Genomic DNA, 9,797 nt, shown 5'->3' with positions numbered 1-9,797 from the left:
GAAAAAAAAGATTCCGCCCGTAAATTTTTCAGTAGGAATTACTCTTCATTACTCCGTGTGAACGCACCCTTACACAGTTTAGTATCATCTGCAAATATTGAAATTCTACAAGGGCATTCATTAATAAACATATTGAAAAGAAGTGGACCCAGTACTGCCCCTGCGATAACCCACTAGAAACTGTCACCCAACCAGAATAAGTTCCATTGATACCAACCTCTGCTTCCTATCACTCAACCAGTTGCTAACCCATTTACATATATCCTCCCCTTGTTCCTGCATCCTCATTTTCTCCGCTAACATCTTGTGTGGCTCAGTAACAAATGCCTTAGAAAAGTCCAGATACACAACATCCACAGTTCCACCCAGGTCCAGTCTATAACTGACCTCATAATTAAAATGTAATCGACAGCCCAAACATTGCTGGTATCATTGACGGTCATAGAAACATGATAGGAATGCTAATTCCTTGCTCTAGAACCTGTTGCTTATGGCTACAGAGGGTAAAATGTCTTAAAATGTTCCCTATATTGTTAATAAGATAGCAGCACACTACTTGTTGGATTAAACAGGTCACATTTTTTGGAGAATTTACATTATGCCTTCTCATGTCTGACACAGATTTTTTTTTGTGTAAATACAGTTCAGAAGAAGGTATTTAGTAGATTGGCCTTTTCTTCGTCCTCCTCCACCATTACTCCCATATTATTTCTTAGAGGGAGCAACATTTTCAGTTTGAAGGTTTTTTTTTTTTTGTTTTATTATCTGTGTAGGTGAAGAATATTTTGGGTTTCTTTTTACTTTCTGTGGATATCTTTCTCTCTGTTGCAATTTCTGCTAATTGTATTTATTTTTACCGAATTTAGAAAAGTCCAGAATGCAGGATTGTTGTTTCAAAAATAATATGGGGGCATTAATCATTGTAGGGGAAGCATTTTTCTACACCTTTTTTTGTGCTTGTAATGTGTAGGCGCACCAAATTTATTAAATGGTCGCAGAGCATTTAATACATTTTGTGCAGGTCACATTTTCTGAAATGTTACTCTCCACAAAGCTAGGCTAAGTCTGGTCTGGTGCAGTTTAGAGACTTTTCAGTGGCTTCGCACCTTTTTTGCAGTTCATAAAACCCTTCCATATCATGTGTATTGCCAAAATAAGTGGATTCCTTCTCAAAATCAGCAGAAATGTGTTAAAAAAAAAAAAAAAGGTGCAAATAAACCCTGCTTGCGCCTATTTTGCCACTTTTCTGGACACAAAAAACAGTCTAAAGACAATAATAAATGTCCGCATATATATATATATATATATATATATATATATATATAGATATATATAAATATAAAACACATAGGAGTCATTTAGAATATTGTTGCATTGTAAGAACTAATTAAGATGCTGTTAGTTTAGAGGAACCTATAGCTTCTGTGCGGCTCTTGCCGAAGTAAACGAAAATAATTTGGTTGTTACTTCTGCACAGAATCTGTGTTTTAGTCTATGTCCACACTTTGATTTTAGAATAATCTACTTGTTTTTGCTAAGATCACTTGGTGTGTGGGAATAATTTGTGATTTTATCTGTGTACAAGTGCATTCTATGTGCCAGACAGTCGCCTTGCATTGGAGTACAGAGGAGGTGCTATCAGCTGGTGTAGTTTAACCCCTTAAGGACTCAGCCCATTTTGGCCTTAAGGACAATTTAATTTTTACGTTTTCATTTTTTCCTCCTCGCCTTCTAAAAATCATAACTCTTTTATATTTTCATCCACAGACTAGTATGAGGGCTTGCTTTTTGCGCGACCAGTTGTCCTTTGTAGTGACATAACTCATTATATCATAAAATGTATGGCGCAACCAAAAAACACTATTTTTGTGGGGAAATTAAAAAGAAAAGCGCAATTTTGCTACTTTTGGAAGGTTTCGTTTTCACGCCGTACAATTGATGGTAAAAATGACGTGTGTTCTTTATTCTGAGGGTCAATACGATTAAAATGATGCCCATTATTACATACTTTTCTATTATTGTCGTGCTTAAAAAAAATCACAAACTTTTTAACCAAATTAGTACGTTTATAATCCCTTTATTTTGATGACCTCTAACTTTTAATTTTTCCGTATAAGCGGCGGTATGAGGGCTCATTTTTTGCGCCATGATCTGTACTTTTTTTTTATACCACATTTGCATATAAAAAACTTTTAATACATTTTTTATATTTTTTTTTTAATAAAATGTATTAAAAAAAAGTAGCAATTTTTGACTTTTTTTTCGTTCACGCTGTTCACTGTACGGGATCATTAACATTTTATTTTAATAGTACGGACATTTACGCACGCGGCAATACCAAATATGTCTATAAAATAAATTTTTTACGCTTTTTGGGGATAAAATAAGAAAAAACTGAGGGGATTTTTCACATTTTTTTTACTTTTACATTTAAAAAAAAAAATTTTTACACTTGAATAGTCCCCATAGGGAACTATTCATAGCAATACTATGATTGCTAATACTGATCTGTTCTATGTATAGGACATAGAACAGATCAGTGTTATCGGCGATCTTTTGCTCTGGTCTGCTCGATCTCAGACCAGAGCAGGAGACGCCGGGAGCCGGAAGGAGGAAGGTGAGGGGACCTCCGTGCGGCGTTCTGAATGATCGGATCCCCGCAGCAGCACTGCGGGCGATCCGATCATTCATTGAAATCGCGCACTGCCTCAGATGCCGGGATCTGTATTGATCCAGGCACCTGAGGGGTTAATGGCGGACGCCCGCGAGATCGCGGGCGTCGGCCATTGCCGGCGGGTCCCTGGCTGCGATCAGCAGCCAGGATCAGCCGTGCATGACACGGGCATCGCCGAAGGCTGTTCGGGCATGCTGGGAGTTGTAGTTTTGAAACATCTGGAGGTCCGCAGGTTGAAGACAACTGAGGGCGAAGAGTTCACTCGAGTATAAGCCGAGGGGGGGGGGGTTTCAGCACGAAAAATCGTGCTGAAAAACTCGGCTTATACTCGAGTATATACGGTATTTCTTTTTTTTTTATAATTACTTAAATAACACATTTTCCCCAAAAAACAAAGAAAAATAAAACAAAAACAATAAAACTACAACCATTTCTATGATCAAAAAGCTGGTGTGAAATTTTTGATGTAAACTGGACTCTCACCCCTTTGAAAATATCATGTAAGGGCCTGTTCACACTGAGTAATTCAAGAGGAATTTACTCGAGTAATTCCTCTTGAATTCTCCACTCCAAATTAATGCACATCTCCTCTGCCCATTGACTTTAATGTTTATTTCGCTGTCCTGTTCACACTGCGGAAATTCGGCTAGCGGAATTCCGATGCTGAATTCCTTTCTGCGTGAAGAAAGAACATGTTCATTCTTCAAGTGAAATCCGCGAGCAGAATCCAATAGAAGTCAATGGTAAAAAACTTAGTTTTCAAGCGAAATTCAGAAAAGTACATTAAATAGCCTCCTCCTTTATTCCTCTTCATTTCCGCATGGAAATTGCGCTTGAATTCTGCTTGATGGATAAAATGACAGAAGGCAACAATATCCTGACCGAAATTATTCCTAGTTAATTCCTCAGGTGGACACGCCCACTTTTACAAAACTGACTTGAACAGTGTAAACCGCGGCACAAAGCTCTTTGAAAATGTGGTTAATACTTTTCACGCCAAAATGTTGGCTCTAAATTGATTTTTTGGGCACAAAATTCTTTAAGAATCTTCCCCAATATGTGCTACACTACAAGAGCTCTTCTGTCGAATTAGACCACACACATCAGTCACCCCTTGGGAGCCAAAAATTATGTTGCTGGTGTTACGGAGATCACACTCTCCCTTTGTCCTCCGGCGGGCCCGGGATTCGCATCGCTGGGTGCACCCGCATGCGAATCTCAGGCTATAACTCACCTCCTCCTTCTGCCCATCCATGTTATCACACCGCCCCCGCCTCCTAGGATGCGTTCGCCGGAACTCTGAGACTTAAAAGGCCAGTCCGCCCTTAATTAGTGTTTGCACCTGTCCCTTCTCTACCTCTTGCACATCCCTCTACCATTTTTGTGTGCTCCGTGACCTGACCTTGCTTCTGTGCTGCCTGCCTACTGACCTCTAGCTATGTCCCTGTTCTCACTACTGTGCTGCCAGCCCTGACCTTCTGCTATCCTGACTACGAGTTGCCATATTCCTACTGTACCATATTTTCTCCTCAGCAGCCTGTGTGGACGAGTCGTGTCAGGGGTAGCGCACTGGGTGCCGCCTACCGCAGTAAGTCCATCCAAACCCAGTGGTGAAACCCAGTGGCACCTTAGACTCTGCTCCCTGACACGGCCCAAGCCATCATTCACACAGGCTCAGCGGATCCACTACCTCCTTGCCGCTAACAGCAGGTTTACTGGTTGTGCATCCTTGATTTTTTTGACTGTGCTACAGGCGCTGTAAAGATACTGTAGTTCATAATATAGTTTCTGTACCTGTGTTTGATGAATGCCCTTGCAATTCTTATGTGAATTTTGCCCCAATATTTATTTTTAACAGGATACAAAATTAGTGTCATCTCAGGTTTTCCCAGGTTGCAGTGCATCCCGAGACATTATATTACTAGTCAGGTGATAAATGGGTTCCTGTCTCTGCTTCAATGGGTGGAGCTATGCTGGTTGGGAGGGAAAGCATTCTGCAAGGAATTGTAGTTTTGCAACAGCTGGAGGTACCCTGGTTAGAAAACACTGGTCAATTGCATGGAAGGGAGCTCAAGTGTGTGGGGTGGCTGATGTGTGGGAGGGAGAAAAGTGACCTCACACTTACAAATAAGGAATCCTGAGACTTGTAATTGGAGGGAAGGAACTCCAACAGGAAATAGCCATTTCACAAAAAGATGGTAATCTCACAACATAGCCATATAGCCCCAAGAAAAGCACAGATCCTTCCTAAGTATGTCCATAACTGTCTGGCAGTTAAATACTGCCAGACAGGGAAGATTTATCAAAACCTGTTCAGAGGAAAAGTTGCCCATAGCAACCAATCAGATAGCTTTTTTTCATTTTTGAAAGGTCTTTGAAAAAATGAAAGAAGAAATCTGATTGGTTGCTATGGGCAACTTTTCTTTTACACAGGTTTTGATAAATCTCCCCCATTAAATGTAAATGTACATCCTGGTACTCTGGTACTAGACGCACAATGACATACATTTATGTCCTGAGCGCATTCTGTCAATGAAGCGATTGCAGGAGCTTTGCTCACTTCATAAGTGAGTGAAGGCTGCTATCAGCAGTCATGCACTTGCAGTCAATGATGGCAATTCTGTCTGTGTCAGTCATTAACCCAACATTAACTGTCCCCCTGCCTGTTCGAAACGCCCCTCAACATGCCCACCGGAGGTCTCCTGACCTGTTTGGTGCTGGGCCCAGTGCGATCTGCTAATACAGTCTGCTTAGTCAGACTCTATCAGTAGATTAACAATCACACGGAATAATGCTATGCAACAGCATACCATCATTTAGTGTTAGCAATCTAATGATAGCATATAAAAGCCCCCTATGGGGACTTAAAAAATGTTTATAAAATAATTAAAAAATGTCCCATGTTTTTTTTCTTAAAAGAAACAAACAAAAAGACACATTTGATATCACTGTGGAAACGTCCAAACTATTAACTCCTTAAGGACGCAGGGCGTACCTGTATGTCCTGCGCCCGCTCCCTTGCTATGACACGGGCTCCTGAGCTGACCCCGCGTCATAGCCAGGTGGTCACGGCGGCTATCAGCTGCCAGGACCCGTGTCTAATGCCAGACATCATCTATGGTGATGCCCGGCATTAACCCCTTAAACGTGGCCATCAAAGTTAACCGCCGAGTCTAAAATGAAAAAAATAAATAAACGTTCCCGGCAGCTCAGTTGGGCTGTTTGGGACCACCGCGGTGAAATCTCGGTGTCCCGAACAGCTGAGAGTATGGGGGGAGGGCCCTTTACCTGCCTCCTCACTATCCGATTGTTGCTAGGTTACTCCAGCCAGCCTCAGCAGGCTGGAGCAATCGAGCACAGATTACACTAATCAATGCCATGCTATGGCATAGCATTGAACAGTGTATGCAATCAGAAGATTGCATGTAATAGTCCCCTATGGGGACTAAAAAATTGTCCTCATATGGCTCTGTGGATGGAAAATAAACAGGCTACAGTACTGTCATTTAAAACAGTTTTCGACATGTAGATCAGACATGTCAAATATTGTTGATCATGCAGATTCTTACTCTGGAGAAGGCTGGGGATCGGAATGCAATGAAGCCCTCTTTCCTAGTTAATAATTCACAATCGCAGCCGGTCTCAGCAGTGGGACCCAGTGCGAGTACCAACTTTTGACATATCTATTCGACATGTCAAAAGTTGTTCTTAATGACAATAATGCTTTAAGAGGTTAAATTCAATTCTGTCCATATGTCATGAAACAAAATTGTTACCCTCATTTATAATACTATCTATCTTTTCAATTATTATGTGCCCAGATCTTAACTACAAAAAAAAAAAGCCTCAACATCTCATTCTTATAGATGAAAATTCACCAAGACATGAGCAGTCATTTATTAAAGTATGCCCTCTAGTGGAAAAAGAAGAAAAACATTTTAGTTACTGCTATTAGTATTACGGAAGTATTGGAAACTCTATGCAAGTAAATGACTGCTCCATAATTTTATTTTATGTTTATGCAGAATTGTTAAAAACTACTTTATACTTTTAATACTTTTGCAGTATTGAGGAGCTGAAAAAGAGAATGTCAAGCAGCATGTTGCTGAATAATTATCACACAAAAATGGACATGATACAGTATGTAACTGAGGTATTTTTTTTGTTTTTTCTTACATTTTATTTTTTATTGAAAGATTTTATATAAACATACAAAAAAATTACAAAGAAATAAAAAAAATACCATGTCATCAATGAAAACATCCAAAATGAGTTATAACTTTACATAACACAATATACTATGTACAGTATTTGAGTCAAGTAAAGTTTAGAAGTTGTTTCACAGTATCCTAGCATCCGAGGTCTCATTCCTGTGCTTTGTTTGCAGAAACAGCTTCACAAAAAAGGGTTTTGGTACTTGACATATATATCAGGGATTACTACGCCCAGCATAACCATCATCATCGCCCGAGTGACCACCACACAAGAAAAGTGCTGCTGGTTTATGTTTTTTCTTTTTTCACTTTATCCCTCATCTGCCAGTTTAGCCTTGCATGCTAGAGGGGTATTCCAGGATTTTTTTTTTTATTTTATTTGATTATACTACAGGGGCTGTAAAGTTAGTGTAGTTCATAATATAGTGTCTGTACTGGTCTCTAATGGCTGGTTTCGCATTCTTATGTGATCTTTGCTCTGGATGTTCATTTTTAACAGCATACAAAATTACTCCTGTCTCATGTATTACCAGGATACAGTGTGGCCGAGACACAACCTCACTAGTCAAGTTATAAAAGGGAGCCTGTTCTGCTTCAATGGGTGGAGCGACCACAAGGAACTTGCAACAGCTGGAGGCTTTTGCATGGAATTCAGCTCATTTGTGGTTCAATGGGTGGGGGGGCTGATGTGTGGGAGGGAGAAAAGTGGAATTATGGGATTTGTAGTAAAAGAGAAAACTCTAACAGGAAAAAGCCAGTTCACATTTGAAAGCCACTGCTTTATGGTAATCTCACAACATAGCCATTTAACCCAAACACAAGCACATATCCTTCCTAAGCATGTCCATTACTGTCTGGCAGGTAAGTACTAAAATCACCTTATGGTGGATAACCCCTTAATGACGCAGGATGTATATTTACGCCCTGCATCGGCTCCCGCAATATAACGCGCATCATATCAGGTCCTAGTGGCCATCAACGGCCGGGACCTGTGGCTAATACCGGACATCACTGATCGCGGTGATGCCCAGTATTAACCCTTCAGACATGGCGATCAAAGTTGATCGCCACATCTGAAGTTAAAGTGAAACCTTCCCAGCAGCTCAGTGGTGCTGTTCGGGACCGCCGAGTGAATTCGCAGCATCCCAATCAGCTTGCAGGACGCGAGGAGGATCCATACCTGCCTCCTCGCTGTCCGATCGCCGAATGACTGCTCCGTGCTTGAGATCCAGGCAGGAGCAGTTGAGTGGCGATAACACTGATCAATGCCATGCTATTGCATGGCAGTGATCAGTGTAGGAAATCAGTGTGTGCAATGTTATAGTCCCCTGAAAAGGAGTAGTCCAGGCCTGAAAAACATATCCCCTATCCTAAGGATATGGAATACGTTTCAGATCGCCGGGGTCCGACCGCTGGGGCCCCTTGCGATCTCCCATGGGAAGGGGTTATGTTAACCACCGCACAAAGCGGCGGCTGACACGCCCCCTCAATACAACGCCTTCGGCGATCTCTGGCTCTGCCATAGCGCTGTATTGAGGGGGGTGTCGGCCGCTGCTTCCTGGTCTGCCGGGACCCGTACAGGAGATCACAGGGGCCCCAGTGGTCGGACCACCCGCGATCTGAAACTTATCTGCTATTCTTAGGATAGGGGATACGTTTTTCAGGTCTGGACTACTCCTTTAACCCCTTAAGGACATAGCGTTTTTCCGTTTTTGCACTTTCGTTTTTTCCTCCTTACTTTTTAAAAATCATTACCCTTTCAATTTTGCATCTAAAAATCCATATGATGGCTTATTTTTTGTGCCACCAATTCTACTTTGTAATGACATCAGTCATTTTACCCAAAAATCTACGGCGAAATGGGAAAAAAAATCATTGTGAGACAAAATGGAAGAAAAAATGCAATTTTGTAAATTTTGGGGGCTTCTGTTTCTACGCGGTACATTTTTCGTTAAAAATGACACTTAATCTTTATTCTGTAGGTCCATACGATTAAAATGATACCTACTTATATAGGTTAGATTTTTTATTACTTCGGAAAAAAAATCATAACTACATGCAGGAAAATGTATACGTTGGAAATTGTCCTCTTCTGACCCCTATAACTTTTTTATTGTTCCATTTATGGGGCGGTATAAGGGCTCATTTTTTGCGCCGTGATTTGAAGTTTTTATCGGTACCATTTTTGTTTTGATCTGACTTTTTGATCGCTTTTTATTCATATTTTTATTTTATAAAAGGTGACCAAAAATACGCTATTTTGAACTTTGGAAATTTTTTGTGCGTACGCCATTGATCGTGCACTTTAATTAACGATATATTTTTATAGTTCGGACATTTACGCACGCGGCGATACCACATATGTTTATTTTTATTTACACCGGGTTTTTTTGTGGGAAAAGGGGGGTGATTCAAACTTTTATTAGGGAAGGGGTTAAATGACCTTTGTTAACTTTTTTTTCACTTTTTTTTTGCAATGTTATAGCTCCCATAGGGGGCTATAACACTGCACACACTGATCTTTTCTACAGATCACTGCAAAGCCATAGCTTTGCATTGATCAGTGTTATCAGCGGTTGATTGCTCAAGCCTGGATTTCAGGCTTGCAGCAATCAATCATCGTTCAGACGCGCAGGAGGCAGGTAAGGCACCCTCCTGCTGCGTCTCAGCTGATTGGGACATCGCGATTTTATCGGGATGTCCTGATTAGCCCAACTGAGCTGCCGGGATGGTTTTACTTTCACACGCGGCGATCAACTTTGATCGCCGCGTCTAAAGAGTTATTGCCGGACATCTGCCGGAACAGTGATGTCTGGCATTAGCCACTGGTCCTGGCTGCTGATAGCAGCCGGGACCGTGTGGGTATGATGTGAGCTCAGCTCCTGAGCTCGCTTCATAACCCGCCTGTG

General features: G+C 41.1%; 1 protein-coding gene across 1 annotated transcript in view; it reads left to right on the top strand.

Annotated features, from left to right (window-relative positions):
* NALF2 (NALCN channel auxiliary factor 2) overlaps positions 1-9,797 on the top strand; it is a 220,022-nt gene that overhangs the window by 156,065 nt on the left and 54,160 nt on the right. The gene's annotated exons all lie outside the window — the stretch shown is intronic.

This window comes from Hyla sarda, chromosome 9, assembly GCF_029499605.1.
Source record: "Hyla sarda isolate aHylSar1 chromosome 9, aHylSar1.hap1, whole genome shotgun sequence".
NCBI classification, from domain to species: domain Eukaryota; kingdom Metazoa; phylum Chordata; class Amphibia; order Anura; family Hylidae; genus Hyla; species Hyla sarda.
This window is presented reverse-complemented; position numbering and strand designations above follow the sequence as displayed.